A 17,377-nucleotide genomic window follows, 5' to 3' on the forward strand; every position below is an offset into this window, starting at 1 on the left:
CAATGTAACACAGGCTGATGGGTTGCCTGGGACAGGAGACATGAAGCAGACACTTGGGGGTCCAAGAGGACTGAGGCCCCACGAGTGAGTAAGGCCAACCTACCTCAGAATACAGCCCGTCCTGTCAAAATCCATTGCCGGCACTTCTAACTTGGAAGGGGTAACATGCCACCATTCTATCAGGGCTTCCTCGAAGGAAGTGGCCTCACTGGGGCACAGTGCTGATTTGTGTTGCTGACGTGGTTTCATTCAGCCTGGCAGTGCCTAAATACAGTGAGAGAAAGGCTACGTGGCTGGGCCCATGTGTGATGTCTGCTCCTGCCCTGTCTTGAATTGAAATGGCAAATAGAGTAAATACCTACAAACCTAACTTACCTAATCAAAATCCCTTGGTGTCTTCAAAACTTTCTGAGACCCACAGGTTTGGGAAACACGACCACAATGTCTCTCTTTGTCCGGTCTTTCAGAACACTGCCATCCACAGGATGGGGATAGGGGAACTATTGGAACCCCCTGAGTCCTGGATAAGGGATGCTCCGAAAGAATATCAGGAGCCACTGTCCTCGAAAGGGAGGATATAGACATTGCCTTCAACCAAGGAAAGCACAAAACTGAAGAGTGTCGCCCACTGTTATTGTCACCTGGTGCAGTTAGAAGCTGCTCAGGGACCTCATGAGTGGAGGAGGGATTAGAGAGGCAGGGGGCTGAGGAGAGAGTCTAGCAACTTCTGGGAGTCCTTTAACTCCCTGAGACTAACTATGGTGTTCACATTTGTTCATGTGTGGGAGTGGGTATAGGCATGTGGACATGAAGCAGGATGGTGACTGCAACTGGCAAGATGGCACTTTTGAAGCTCTCAAAGGGGCACAGAGAGAATCAGGCCAGCAACCAACCGGGGAGCTAAAACAAATTCGCTGATCCAATCACTCCACAGCTTTCTCCCTCCTCACTATGCCCCAGGACAAGCCAGGCACAGGGATGATTCATCAGAAAGTCCAAAGGTGGCAGCTGGGAAGGCCAGTGTGGCTCTGAAGAGGAGGTCGGGCAGTTCACCAGTAAAAGACAAGGTTGGATGCATTTTTAAATAGTACAAATCCATGGAACAGTGAGCCACAGCTATGCGTTTAGGAGCAGTCACATTTGCAAGTGACACCACAATGTCCTGAGGTCGAGCAGGACAGATGTACGTTAAGGGATGAACATGAAGGGACCCAGAAGAGAGAACCTGATAGAACACTGTAGAGCTGGTTGGATGCCAAACAGCCATGGGCACACAGTGGTGAGAGGGGAAAATGCTTTTAACAAATAATTGCACTGTGGGTGCCCAGGGCAGAGACGGCTGAAGGGAGCTGGATCATTTGTGCAGGGCCAGGAGGGTTGAAACGAGTTTGCTGCTCACATCCAGACACGGTGCCACGTGCTCCCTGGCTCCAGGGTGGCTGCAGCCAGAACTCTGAGTAAGCCCAGCACGACATGCACACAGATGTCCTTCTCCCTCCGCAAGAGAAGCCCCGGTGACTCCCTGGTTCTAACTGCCTGAAGTGGAGATGCGAGAAACTGGCAAATTTACCGAAGCCCCACGATGCATGACATTCTGCTCTGAAACTCCACTGCCCATCAAAGGTGGACTAACTCAGGTTACCTGGAGAGGTTTAAACTACAGCCAAACCCAAGGGGCGTGGTGGTGGGAGTCTCCTTTACCTTTCTCCGACTGGTGTCATGTGTGAATTGTGTGTCTGGGTGGCTGCACAACTCAGGAGTACCTGAGCTTGCTAGTTCAGATGTCCAGTGGGACGAAGCCAAGAGCCTCATTTGATCTGTCTTCACGGAACAAGGGCTTGCCCATAGAGACGAAGAGATGTATACAAATATACATGTTCAGGTTAATAAAATGAAAGCTAGCTGGGAGACCAGAGCCTTTATTACAGTGATAATTACTTAAAATACAGCCATTGAACTGGGATTTGCTTGATCTCTTCCTCTTGTATTCAAGCTATCTGTGTAGAAGGAAGGTCTTTAGAATAGACGGGTAGACATATTTTTATATCCAAGACCGCATATACGTTTTAAAGGTAATGCGGGTTTTCAGTGTGTAGTGCAGATGTCATAGCTAATAAGCTGGGGTTTGGGAAAATTGAAGCCAATAATACAATTATATGACATTAAGGCTGCGGGCAGCGACTAGCTGTGGGAGGGGACGGTGGCGGAGCAAAGGAGGAGAACGGAGGTTGTGAGGTATGCATGCATTAGAAAGGTCAGGCTTAAATAAACGCCGTGCGTGGGGAGAAAATAGTTGTAGAAATCTAAACAGAGCCATTACAGCCAGCTAAAAGCCAATGAGCAGGGAGAGGCGACCAGTAATCAATATGGCCACCGGCCTTGTCTAGCCTGATTAGTTCTGTGATTTCACATTGGCTCCATCCTCATTAACGCGTGGTAGAGTGCTGCCTGCATGGTTTCTTATAGCCTCAGAGAAGCAAAAGAATGCTGTCAGGGCCCCGAGGGAGCTTGTGGGCTGGGGCCCATTGTATCTGGGAGTTTTCCAGAGAACCCACGACTGCTTATTCTGTCATTAAAATCTGGCTAAGGGAGTGCAGCTGCAGGTAAGAGGATGGCTAGAAATTATTTAAGGCAGTGTGATTTAGAAGTCAAATCAGAGGCCCGGGTGATGGATCTAAAAGGAGGAGGGGAGCTTGTGGGTGACAAGGCAAAGTGCTGGGTCTGAAGACAGACACACAGACACAGAAGGATGCCCTGAAGACAGACTCACAGACACAGAAGGAAAGACAGACTCACAGACACAGAAGGATGCTCTGAAGACAGACTCACAGACACAGAAGGAAAGACAGACTCACAGATACAGAAGGATGCTTTGAAGACAGACTCACAGACACAGAAGGATGCTCTGAAGACAGACTCACAGACACAGAAGGATGCCCTGAAGACAGACTTAGTCACAGGCTGGAGTCTGTATGAAGGGGAGAGAGGCCAGAGTTTCGATGGCACTAAGACATGTCAGCCAAAATCCCAAATCAAAGACAGAAGGAGCCTGAGTGTTGACAGGGAGGATCAGATGTAAGTCACAAATTGAAGAATCCGCAGAACTCGTTGGCAGATTGGATGTGGAGGGCAGAAAAGGTGTAGACAGCCTCAGGCCTGGGGGCAGCCAGCAATAATTTCTCAACAGGAACAGATGCAAATTTTGAAGAGGCAGCCATGAGCTTGAGATATGACCAGTTCAGGTGTCCCTTGAACAATATCTGGCAGACATTTTGTTGTGGACTCTAGTGATAGTTCAGAGCTGAGTGGCTAACCCGGGAATCCTTGGCACCAGGGCCACTGTGATGGGATACTGAGTGAGTACATTCCCTTCAGGGAGCAAGCTTGGAGAGGAGCTGGCTGAGGAGAACATTTGAGGGCCGACAGCAGGTCAACAGAAGACAGAATAAGAATTTTTGAAAGGAGAAAGTGAGAGCAGAGTGTCGGGGGGGGGGGGGGAGGGGTAGTGGGGCCCCGAAGGCCGAGGCAGGAGAGCCTCAAGGAAGGATTTAGCTGCAGAGAAGTTGAAGAGAGCCAGGGCGAAATACTGCACAAGAATATTTGCTCTGTTTTATTATTTTTAAATGTAGACGTAGGGGCTGCAAAGATGGCTCAGTGGTTAAGAGCACTGGCTACTCTTGCAGAGGACCCGGGTTTGGTTCCCAGCACCCACAAGGCGGCTCACAACTGCCTTGAACTTCAGTTCCAGGGGATCTGACGCCCTCTTCTGGCTTCTGCGGGCACCAGGAAACACACGTGGGGCAAGACATACACGCAGGCAAAACACTCATACACGCACAATAAAAATAAACAAATCTTTAAAAGTAGACTTTTAGAAGAGTTTGAGACTTACAGTGAGATTGAGAAATAGATTTTCCATTTGCCTCCTGAACCCGTGAGTGTGTGGCCTCCTCCATTACCAACATCCCCCACCACAGCGGCACACTCAGGAGAGTCTAATTTGCACTGACATTATCATCATTCACAATCCATGTTTTACACTGGCCTTCACTCTTGGAGTGACATGTGGTATGGCTTTTGACTAATGTGCAAGGACATGTGCCCACAGTTACTCTGTCACACGCAATAGCTAGGCTGCCCTCAGAGCCCTCCACGCTCCCTTGTTCATCCCTGCCCCGGGTCCCTGACAAACGCTCACCTTGCTGTCCATGTCGTCTTGCCCTTTCCTGAATCCTCCCGCCGCGTGGCCACCCTTTGAGATTGCTTCTCTGTAACGTGCACTAAGGTCCTGCATATCCTCTTGTTGGTTTATGACCCTTGCTCTGTAGTACTACACTGTCTGGCTGTATCACGGGTTACGTACCCAGTCACGGGTGGAAAAAATTCAGTGTAACTGAATGCTGCTGCTGTAAGCTTTCACGAGCACCCTTACATTTAAAAAGGTGAAATGTCATTGTAACCACGATAAGTGTTTAGATGGCACTGAGCACATTCATATTGCTTTAGGAACATTGACAGCAGCTATCTCTAGACTCCTTTCACCAACAATAAACTCCCCGTCCTTCCGACCTCCAGCTTCTTTTTTTTTTTTTTTTTTTTCTTGTTTGTTTGTTTTTTTTGTTTTTTGGTTTTTCAAGACAGGGTTTCTCTGTGTAGCTTTGCGCCTTTCCTGGAACTCGCTTTGGAGACCAGGCTGGCCTTGAACTCACAGAGATCCGCCTGCCTCTGCCTCCCGAGTGCTGGGATTAAAGGCGTGCGCCACCACCTCCCGGCGACCTCCAGCTTCTTATAACCACCAGGACTTTCATTCTCTGTGGTTTTGACAGCTCTGAGTGCCTCAATCACATGACTGTACACTAGCTGTCCTGTTATGACTGGTTTCTTTCCCTTATCACAGTGTCCTCGAAGTTTGTCCTGCCATAGCATGGATCAGAATGCCATGTCCTTGAAGGCTAACCAGCCAATCAATCATCTTCTCTCTACTATGACACTTTGTTTATCCATTCATTTATCAATGGATATTTGAATTGTTTCACATTTTAGCTATTATTGGTAATACTACTTTAATCATCATGTAAGGATACCCCTGAGACCTCAGTTCTTTTGCATGTATACCACACATGTGCTGGATCACATGGTATTCTGTGTGAAGGGTTTTATGTGGACACAGTTTAATGACACTCATATGGTTAAGAGTACACTTAGCAGAAAGCAGCTTTCAAACTCTCTTCCACAGCGGCCACGATGCCATTTCGCTCTATCACCAGAAGTTAATGAGGGGTGCTACTTTCCACACGCTGACCAGCTCTTGGATTTGGATGTGTGTGTGAGTATGGCTTTGCTTTAGTGAGTACTACACCACACTCATTATTTACAGTCACTAGACAATTCCTAAGACCACCAACAGCGGAGCTCCTTAAAAAGTCACCCTAAAGCTCTTGATAGAAACTGTCGGTTCACTTTTATTAATACAATAAGAAGTCTGTGGCTCCTCAGCCACTGTCTATGATAGTTCATTTGATAAGCAAGTCTGAAGAAATACTAAACATCAGAAAAGTATTTCCATATCTAGCCATATTTTCCTGGTTTTCTCTGTGGTCAATAATTGGGCATTTTCTGTTTATTTGGGATCTAAAATGGCTCAAAACTGTGAGGAAACAGAGAGTCACATCCACATGGAGGTCGGAGCCTCTAGGTTGAAGAAGAAACATTCTTCCCAGCAAAGCCACCGGTCATGAGAGCCTCCTAAGTGATCAGCAGGAAACCAACTCAACCGCAGACTTGCACACTGGATCCATGTCCCAAGACATGACAGTTTGCCACTCAACAGTTTCACAAGACACCCTATACTTTGCTTGTTTGTGGAAGCGCACTTCTCGGATCATATAGAAGCAGCATGCCCCAGATTATCAGAGTCACCCCACTGCCTTCCTGGATGACTTCAGCCTGAGACAGTGGGATGGGGTGTAGTTCTGCAGGAAACCGTCCACTGTAAAGTATTTTACATTCAAAAAACATACGCTGGTTTTTACCCTCGTGCATGACAACAGCAGTCCTTCCACCTGGAAAGGGCTTCTGGGTATAACTGCTTTGATCTCCAGGCAATGGGAAGGGGGCGGGGAGCTTCAGAGAATGAAAAGGGGCTCCCTGGGGTCCCAATGGTGAAGTTCTCACAGTTGAAAAGATCCCAGAATGAGAGTGGTTCTTGGCAGCTTCACTCATAATCTGGTCAAAAGCAAGGGCCACGTAACCCCCAAACTGCGTTTTGGCGATTGCAGTAAGCCCTTGTTCGCACAGTGGTGTTAGACATTCTCACCTTTTCCATCATTTGTCTCGTAAGCCAGGAGCTGCACCAGAGGCTACATCAACGACAGCGTCCTCACTGAATACTACGGTGACTACTACAGTCGGAGCTTTGAACAATGAGTTATCCCAGGCCCTTGCTTCGGACCGAAAGAAGTTTATTTTCTGAGTTTGCTCATTCTGCAGGGACTCTGGGTCTAGCTGGAAAGCAAGAGATACACTGGCCTAGTTTGCGCTGGGTCCTGGGGTGCAGGGAGCCATGAGTCAGGTCAGTCCGCTGTTGCCCTGCTCCCACAGCTCACAGCCTCAGCGGGCTCACTGCCACAGGCTCCTGTGTTTGGATTTTTACCACTCAGACAGATGGGTCTCTTACGGTTTCAAAGACGTTGATGTGTGTGTCTGTGTGCGAGTATGTGTATGTGTGCTCTGGTGCCCTGGGGGTCCAGCAGAGGGTGTGGGACCCCCGACACCCGGAGCTGGAGTTACAGGCTGCTGTGAGCTACCTGACGTAGGTGCTGGCAGCCCGGCGTGGGTCCTCCGGTTACATCTCGCCCACTCCCTCTTACTGTTTTAATTTGCAGGTCTTTAATGGCGTATTCAGCCAAGATGGAAAGACAGGAAAGTGGAGGAAACACGGGAAAGAAAAAGAATCCAAGAGGCCCTCATGCCCCGGGATCTGGTTTATGCTTCTTACTGGCTGAAAGTCAAGAATTTCGGCACAGACGACCAAGCCTGTACAAAACTGTCTGGCGGAGACTGTGGTCCCTCTTCTGAGAGGCATCTTAAGTGAGAATGTTAAAACACCCGATGAACTGTGCTTAGGGTTTGTGACCTGTGGTTTTAACCCCGTCAGCTCTCCAGTCTCACTTGTAAACCTGAACATTGCGTGTTATAATCCCACTGTACAGTTTTGCCTACAGAGGGAAATTCTTTAATGTGAGAGAAGTAATGAGCTCGCTTTTTACTTAATTTTAAAACTTCACTTACTTTCAGGTAGTTATAAATTTCACCCTTTAAACGATGTCAGTGCAAACCCCACAAACTCACATGTGTGGCTGCCAGTAAGTCATCAACACTGCCTTAATAACGTGTATTATTCCTGCTTAAGGGGCCCCCGGCAGTGGGATCAGGATCCGTCCCTGCTGCATGAGCCGGCTTTTTGGAGCCCAGTGCCTGCGGTGGGACACCTCACACAGCCTTGGTGCAGGGGGAGAGGCTTGGACCTGCCCCAACTGAATGTGCCAGGCTCTGCTGACTCCTCACAGGAGGCCTTGCCCTGGAGGTGGTGGGAATGGGGGCTGGGATGGGGGGGAAGGCTGGGAGGCAGGAGGAGGGAGGGGAGGGGCACCTGTAGTTGGTATGTAAAATGAACAGCAAATTTCTTAATAATAAAAAAAAAGAAAGAAAAAAATAACAAGTATTATTCTGTCTGTGTGTGCCTTCATTTTCCTAATAAACACTAACCTGGCTTCATATTTTGTCATCCTTTCTGGGGCACGAGTGAGGATCTGGGCTGTATGGCCGGCACCGTCAAGTGGCAGCTCCTGCCAACACTGGCGATATGATGGGTATCTTCTCACATGTTTGGCTTACTTTTAAAAATGGTTTATTTTATGTGTAAGTGTCTGCATGTCTGTATGTGTACTGTGTGCATGCAGTACCCATGGAGACCAGAAGAGAGCGCTGTATTCCCCTGCAACTAGAGTTACAGGCTGTTGTGAACTATTTGATGTGGGTGCTGGGAATGGAACCTGGGTCCTCTGCAAGAGCAGCAAGTGATCATCATAACTGCTGAGCCATCTCTCCTGCACTCCTGCGCTCGTTTTCTATCTTTACTTTGGTAAAGTGTCTGTTCAGTCGATTTGGTTTTTTTTTTAATCGTCGAATTTTGAAAAGTCTTATAGTTTGGTTAATTGTTGTCCTTCATCAGGCACTTAGATATGCAAATACTGTCTCTAAGTCTGCGGTGTATCTTCTCCTCTGTTGACAATGCCTTTCATAGAACAGAAGTTTCTAATTCTCCTGCAATCCAGGTTGCTAACTATGTCTTCCAGGGAACTTGCCTTTAGTGCTGGCCTAGCCAGTCATCGCCAAGCCCACAGCCACCTAGATCTTTTCCCCTGTGGTATCTTCTGTGAGTTTTATAATTCTGTACTTGGCATTTATGTCTGTGATCTGTTTTTAATTAATTACTGAAAAGGGCATCAGATCTGTGTGTAGATTTAATTACCTTTGCGTATGAACACCCACCAGTTCTAACCCTGACAACAGACTAGTGGTTTACAAGATGTTCTCTTTGCATTCTCTGCTTCCTCCTCCCTGTTCTCTCTGTCTCTGTCTCTGTCTCTCTCTCCCTCCAGCACTCAGTTTTTCCCAGTTAATCAAGATGATTATGTAGGAACACTTGGAGGCCATTCCTCTGATAAAATAAACTTTGGATAATATTTATTAGTATCCAATGTTAAGCATTGCAATTCTAAAATTTGGGGCTGGAGAGATGGCTCAGTGGTTAGGAGTGCTTCCTGTTCTTCTAGAGGATCCAGACTCAGATCCTAGCACCCATGTTGGATGGCTCACAACCTCCTATAGCTCCAGCTCCAGGGGATATGAAGCCATCTTCTTGCCTCCATGGTCAACACACACACACACACACACACACACACACACACACACACACACACACATGCGCGCGCACACACACACACACACACACGCACACACACACACACATAAAATAAAAAAATCTTTAAAATTTAAATGTGTAGTGTTTATGTTATACACTTGGATATGGCTGACATGATTTGAAATGTGGATGATCTGAGCTTTACTCTATGAGAAGTGTAGATGCAGGACACCGAGCTGTGGCTGGAGCATACACTTCCTCTCCTGTGTGCAGCTTGTCCCTTGCCCCTGTTCTCCCCTTACTGTGTGCGGCCATCTTGGTGACAGTGCTTATAGCCCCTGTCCCATCAGGTGGGGAGGTTGAGTCCTGTCTAACGTACCTTCCTCTCCTATGGGTCTCTGTACCTGCCTACTAAATACTGAGTGCTCCTCAGCCCTGGATGGCTTCTTGGTATCACATCCCTTCCCCCAAAGCTTAGCCATGGGTGTGGAAGAGGAGCTGGATGGTGGATAGCCGCAAGGAAGCAGCGTCTTCCAGACGCAACAGGGCTGGTGCACATATGAACTCCCAGGGACTGTGACAGCAACCATAAGAACTGCACAATGCAAGCCAGCAAGTCCCACCCCTAGTCTAGAAGCTGCCAGCTGATGATAGCTTCTGGGAGGCGGGAGATCAGTTTTTTCCAATGGAGTGACACTGGGTATGTCAACCGCACTCCAGGAGTGCCCAGGAGTCATTGACCAACACAAGCTGACTTCATGGGGTGTGTGTGTTGGTTTCCAGGAGTGCCCAGGAGTAGTTGGCCAACATAAGCCAACTTTATGGAGTGTGTGTGTGTGTGTGTGTGTGTGCGTGTGTGTGTGTGTTGGTTTTATCTTGGCTTTGGAGGTAGGAAGGATCTGGGAAAGTATAGGGGAGAGGAAAGAATATGATCAAAATATATTGTATAAAATTCCCCAAAAAATAAATAAAAATATATAAAATATTGAATTCTGCATAAGCATCTGGGGAGAAGACATTGTAGGCCAAATAATTACAACTTATTTCTAGATAAACAATTACAACACCCCCCCCAAGTTCTATTTCCAAGGAAAAAATGGATTGTGGCTCACTGGGACAGTGAACAGAACACAAGGCAGAGAGCTGTGTTCTGAATCCTGTTGAGATAAATAATACCACCTGTGCTGTTGGCCAATGAGATCAAGCAGTGTAAAAAGGGCTTTGGGGGACAGTCTATTCCTACACAGAGCCTTTAACAACTAACTCTTTGAATCCCTACACACACCCCCAAAAGGTCATCCCACCAATCCCTATCCACACCCCAAAGGGTCATTCCCACCAATTACTATCTCCCACCTAATAGGGTCATTCCTACCACTCCCTATATACTACCTAAGAGGGTCATCCCCACCAATCCCCACACCCAAGAGGGTCATCCCCAGCGATCCCTACCCCCGACAGGGTCATCCCCGCTAATCCTTACTCCTCCCAACAGGTCCATCCCCACCAATCCCCACACCCATCAAGAGGGTCATCTCCACCAATCCCTACCCCCCAAGAGGGTCATCCCCACCAATCTGTACCCCCAAGAAGGTCATCCCCACCAATCCCTACCCCCCAAAAGGGTCATCCCCACCAATTCTTACTCCCAAGAGGGTCATCTCCACCAATCCCTACCCCCCAAGAAGGTCATCTCCACCAATTCTTACTCCCAAGAGAGTCATCTCCACCAATCCCTACCCCCCAAGAAGGTCATCCCCACCAATCCCTACCCCCCAAGAAGGTCATCCCCACCAATTCTTACTCCCAAGAGGGTCATCTCCACCAGTCCCTACCCCGAAGAAGATCATCTCCACCAATCCCTACCCCCAAGAGGGTCATCATGTAGTTTTCCCACATGAGCAGATGGTTTCTTTTTATTCTTTGGGAAGGACTCTTTTCTGCCTATGACACCAGAGAAAATTTGATTCAGAATATTAAAAATGTGTTCTTGGCTGCTGTAATTATAAGATCAAAGCCACTGGGCCTCATTTCATCAAGGCACTTAGAAAATTAAGTACATTTGTCCTGATGCTTGGTGAGTTTCTGAGTGCGTGTCAAGAGTCCAGATCTCACAGGATGAAGCCTGCCATGTGCTCGGTGTTGCTAGCCAGGCACAGCACATGCAGTCCGGCCACTGTGGAAGCACAGTGACACTTACCTCCAGAACCAGGGACTGGTCGACATCAGAGACATCCAGCCTAAACCATTTAAGTGGTGCAAATATAAAACGTTCAAATTGGGGCTTTTGATTTTGTTCTGGGTTTTTTTTTTTCATGCTTGATTGTATTTATGTTTCATTTTCATCAGGCAAAAACAGAAACATCTTTTGATGTCTGAGTACATAAATTCATCTAGAGATAGATGTATCCCATATGTGTTCAAAAGCAGAGAAAACGCTAACAAAATTGAGACTGTTACCTAGAGTGGTAACAGTAAAACTAATTAATTTTTTCATATTTATTTATTTTATGTGTACAGGTGTTTTGCCTGCATGTATGTACCTGGTGTGTGCCTGGTGCCCCTGGAGACCAGAAAAAAAGGAATGGGGATGGATTCCTTAGAAATGGAGTTGCAGGTGGTTGTGACCAACATGTGTACGCTGGTTATTAAATTTGGGTCCTCTGTGAGAGCAACAAGTGCTCTCAACTGCTGAGCCATTGCTCCAGCACCGATAATTTATAATCGGTTCAATTGCTTTTGATCAGTGGGGCTTCCTACCTAGTTTATAAAGCAGCCAGGCTCTCAGGATGGCCAGGTCTATGTGTCAGTTGTGAAGGTTTGTTTTGTGTTTATTTCTGCTTATATGTTACAGTCCATCACTAAGGGATGCTGTGGGATGGTCTGTATGTCAAGTGTGTTGCTGATTGGTCAATAAATAAATCACTGATTGGCCAGTGGCCAGGCAGGAAGTATAGGCGGGACAAGGAGGAAAATAAAGCTGGGAAGTGGAAGGCTGAGGCAGAGAGACGCTGCCAGCCGCCATGATGAAAAACAGCATGTGAAGATGCCGGTAAGCCTTAAGCCACGTGGCAAGGTATAGATTTATGGAAATGGATTAATTTAAGCTGTAAGAACAGTTAGCAAGAAGCCTGCCACGGCCATACAGTTTGTAAGCAATATAAGTCTCTGTGTTTACTTGGTTGGGTCTGAGCGGCTGTGGGACTGGCAGGTGAGAGAGATTTGTCCTGACTGTGGGCCAGGCAGGAAAACTCTAGCTACAAAGGGAAGTCAGGACAGGAATTCAAGGCACGAACTGAAGCCCGGCTCATGGAGGAACACTGCTTACTGGCTTGTCCCTCATGGCTTGCTCAGTCTGTTTTCTTAAACCACCCAGGACCATCTGCCCAGGGATGGCACCACCCACAGTGGGCTGAGCCCTTCTACATCAATCATTAATCAAGAAAATGTCCCACAGACTTGCCTACGGGCCGATCTTATGGAAGCATTTTCTCAATCAAGATTCTTCTTCCCGACCAGCTCTAACTTATGTCAAGTTAACAAAAATTAACCAGGATAGGTGTTAATAAGAACATTTTAAAAGATTTTAAAAAAATAAATAAACAAATCAATTATTTCCTAATGTTTTAGGGGAGACATCTATGCAAAATCCCGAATGGAGTCCAAGCGGCAATCTTCACTTTGTTCGGCAGAGGGGTCTGCCAGCTCAGCAGCATCATGTCCAGGGTGATCAATGTCAGGGTCCTTGTCTACTACTGCTGCCTTCAAACTGACATCGGGCGGGTGGGCAGGCGGGCGGGCGGGAGGGTGGGCAGGCGGGCAGGCCTTTCAAAGTGAGAAGAAGTAAAGGCGCAGGGCAGGAGCAGGAGCCTGGGCACAGGATTTAAGGAAGCACTGGATTCTTCAGGCCACACAAATGCAGAATCTGCATGGGGCATGGACACACCCTTGAATGTTAAACCTCATGGGCGTGGCCTGGTCCCTCCACCCCTGCAGGCTGCCAGTCACTCTCAGGAAGTACTGAGCTTGTTTAGAAGCCTGAGAGGACTCACTCCCTCTACACAGACTTCAATATGATGGTGTCCACTAGATGTAAGAGAAACGTCTGTAAAGGGTGGAAGGAACTTTGTGGAGCAGCCCTGGACGATGAGACAGGATAGAATAGACACCCCCCCTTACATCCCCCCCCCCCCCCCCCCCCGGGCTGTTGCCAGAGGGAGTGAGAGGAGCTGGGAGGAGTCAAGGTCGGGCCTGTCCCAAGTTGTCAAGCCTTTTACTGTCCCCAGACACCAAGCATTTAGCTGCAAACCAGGCCAACAGCAGCAAGTATAAAAAATGTAAATTAATGAAATAGTGATCACTTACAAAAAAAATGCTCCAGCGTTCCTCCACATACCTGTTCCTTTGAGTAAAAGCATTTTGTTTTAAAAGGAATCACTCTGTTGAACTCGTGGGACAGTAGGTGGTACAATTAAGCTGCTGGTTAAGTTTCAAGCTTTGTGATATGAATGATGTGTTGGGATCGTGTCATAAAAGAAGCTAGAAATGCTTTGTATTCTTCATGATATTATTATTATTATTATTATTATTATTATTATTATTATTATTAACAAGGAAAGCACTTTGATTCCAGAGGCTCAGTTCTGTTTGTGAACCCAGGATGAGAATCTTTTAGCCTAGTCTCTTTTAGTGTGGGACTCCATGTGTAGAATAAAAACAGGCCAAAAAGGCAGCAAGGAGTTTACATTAAAAACACACAGAATGCATCTGTTTAATCTCAGCTGTCCCCGAGTCACACAGTGCAAAACTGCCCTGAAGCTGTTTGCAGAACATCTCTAGGAGAATGGCTAAAGTGTTGACTTTGGGACTTCAATGTAATTTTAACTTCTTCTAGATGCTTTAGATGGTTGGTCTTATAATATGGTAGTTAAACATATATCTATATCTATCTATCTATCTATCTATCTATCTATCTATCTATCTATCTATCTCTATATATAGACCTAGCAGTCAACAATAAATGGCTGAAGTTTACAAAACACTAAGAAAACGTCTGCCCCCCACAGACAGGGTTTCTCTGTGTATCCTTGACTGTCCTGGAATTCACTCTGTAGAGCAGGCTGGCCTCAAACTCACAGAGATCCACCTGCCTCTGCCTCCTGAGTGCTGGGATTAAAGGGGTACACTACCACCACCTGGCTTAGGAAAATATCTTCACATAGTGAAACAAAGACCACAGTTAACACTGAAACTTTTTTCCCTACAAATCTTGATTCTTAACTATGGTGATATTTTATTTGTATTAAAATGTTATTTGTATGTTAATAAATAAAGTTGCCCAGGGTCAGAGCTATTAGCAAGCCATAGGAAAGCAGGGCAGTGGTGGCATACGCTTGTAATCCCAGCACTTGGTAGGCAGAGCTAGGTAAGTCTCTATGTGTTCAGGGATACAGCCAGCATTGGAGACACATGCCTTTAATCTCAATACCAATCATGGAAAACCTGGAGGTCTATACAGACAGGCCATGACGAGGCGGTCATGTAGTTGGGTTTACAACCAATGAGAAGGCAGAACAGAAATTCTATATAAGGACTTTAACACAGAAAGTAGCTCTGGTTCGGAGAGGTAGGACCACCGCAGGGGGAAGGGTAAGGTTTTAGCTCTTAGCTCTGACCTCTTGGCTTTCTTCTTTGCATTGGTTCTGTGTTTCTTATTTAATAAGAAGGTTGGTTACATCTACACTTAACAGTTTTATATTGTGGAAAACAAAAGCATTGGAAATAATTTTAGAAGCATAAACAGGGCCCTGGAGAGATGGTTCAGCAATTAAGAGCATGTATTGCCCTGGCAGAGGTTCAGTTTCAGACCTGGGTTCAGTTTCCAGCACCCATACGGTAGCTTACAACTACCTGTAGCCCCAGTTTCAGGGTGATCTGATGCCCTCTTCTGGTTTCCATGGGTTCTGCACACACATGGTGCACATACACACACGCAGGCAAAATACTCATGCACATAAAATAAAATAAATCTTAAATTTAAAGAAACCGTAGACAATATACCATTTAAACCATTCAGTGTAGTTTCTTTCTGTGTGGGGGGAGGGTGGGTGGGTGGAGTGGCGACATGACACCATGAGTGGGAAAGTCCACGAATCTTTGTTGAGTTAGTCAGAATTAACCCACTAGCGTCTAACTCACCCTCCCACACTGTTGTCAAATGACCTTCACATTATAGCTGTTTTGTCTCTCGAAATGATTTTTGTGTTTAGTCTTAAGTTCCAACCCCAACTACCCTATTATGTATCCGCAAATGTTTCCAAATCCTATGATACTCAAAGCCTGAAACGTTAGTGAAAATGTTCCATTAATTATAGAAATAAGAAATCTAGGTAGAAAATAGCTTCCTGGGCTCACAAACAATTCATGTTTTAGATAATTTAGTTGGTTGAAGTAGCTTTTTGTAAGAAAGTATTAGAAAAAGAGAAATTCTGTGCTATGCCTAAATTGTCGTGAGGAGCTGTGTCATAGCAAAAGGCCTGGGTGTCCCTGCTGCTGCTGCCACCGTCCACAGAAGCACAGGTACAGGGTGTCACTGTGGCCATGGTCCACAGGAACACAGGTACAGGGTGTCACTGTGGCTGTGGTCCACGGGAGCACAGATATAGGGTGTCACTGTGGCCATGGTCCACAGGAGTACAGGCACAGGGTGTCACTGTGGCCATGGTCCACAGGAGCACAGGTACAGGGTGTCACTGTGGCCATGGTCCACAGGAACACAGGTATAGGGTGTCACTGTGGCCATGGTCCACAGGAACACAGGTACAGGGTGTCACTGTGGCCGTGGTCCACAGGAGCACAGGTACAGGGTGTCACTGTGGCCATGGTCCACGGGAACACAGGTACAGGGTGTCACTGTGGCCATGGTCCACAGGAACACAGGTATAGGGTGTCACTGTGGCCATGGTCCACGGGAACACAGGCACAGGGTGTCACTGTGGCCATGGTCCACAGGAACACAGGTATAGGGTGTCACTGTGGCCATGGTCCACAGGAGCACAGGTACAGGGTGTCACTGTGGCCATGGTCCACAGGAACACAGGTATAGGGTGTCACTGTGGCCATGGTCCACAGGAACACAGGTATAGGGTGTCACTGTGGCTGTGGTCCACAGGAGCACAGATATGGGGTGTCACTGTGGCCGTGGTCCACAGGAGCACAGGCACAGGGTGTCACTGTGGCCATGGTCCACGGGAACACAGGTATAGGGTGTCGCTGTGGCTGTGGTCCACAGGAGCACAGATATGGGGTGTCACTGTGGCCGTGGTCCACGGGAACACAGGCACAGGGTGTCGCTGTGGCTGTGGTCCACGGGAACACAGGTACAGGGTGTCGCTGTGGCCATGGTCCATGGGAACATAGGTATAAGGTGTCACTGTGGCCGTGGTCCACAGGAGCACAGGCACAGGGTGTCGCTGTGGCCGTGGTCCACGGGAACACAGGTACAGGGTGTCGCTGTGGCCATGGTCCATGGGAACATAGGTATAGGGTGTCACTGTGGCCGTGGTCCACGGGAGCACAGGTGTAGGGTGTCACTGTGGCCGTGGTCCACGGGAGCACAGGCACAGGGTGTCACTGTGGCCGTGGTCCACGGGAGCACAGGTGTAGGGTGTCACCCTCTGCCTGGCATGTCCCTACCCTGTCATGATCATGGGCGTTGTAAGACACAGAGGGAAGCCTGGGCCGCAGAGGACTTGTCTGTCTTTCCTGAGGAGGACAGAGAACTTCTTCCCCGAGGAGGCCAACTTCTCATGGGCACGTGTCTTCTTGGTGACAGGCTGTTCCCAAAGACTGAATTATCACCTTTTCTGATGAATTTAACTCTCGAGTCATCATAAAGTGACGAGAAGTGAGAGAATGGGGGGACATCACTCCTAGGAGGCTGGAAGCGTGCTTCAGGACAGTCGGTCTTCCTGAAAGTTAGCTCCAGCTCCCGCAGCGAATACAGCCCTCGGGCCCCTTGAGGTCGCAAATGAGTCAACGCAGTGGACCATGTCCATGCGTTGCTTGATTTTTCTTGTCTCTAGTAATGTCATTAGATGCCTCTGAACCATCTTGCTGATAAGGAAGACACAGTGACCCCAGCCTCAGTTGTTCAGATGTATCTTACGGCAATACAAGCAATTTCGGGAGAAAACGGTTATGTTACATACGCTGACAGCAGACGGAAGGGGTGGATGCTTCATACAAGCCAGGCCACCCTAGGAGAAATGATATTAGCTGATTTAATTAAAGAGCGGGAACACACGTAACAAAAATATACCTTTGATTCTTGGCCAAGCTAATCAAAATTTTAAAACCTGGAATTACTAAGTAAATAAAATCAGTAGAATGCATTTGGGGTCTAATAGATTATGGTAAGACAAAGGGGTGATGTATTTGCAATGCCTACAT

This window comes from Peromyscus eremicus, chromosome 23 (genome assembly GCF_949786415.1).
Source record: "Peromyscus eremicus chromosome 23, PerEre_H2_v1, whole genome shotgun sequence".
Lineage (NCBI taxonomy): Eukaryota > Metazoa > Chordata > Mammalia > Rodentia > Cricetidae > Peromyscus > Peromyscus eremicus.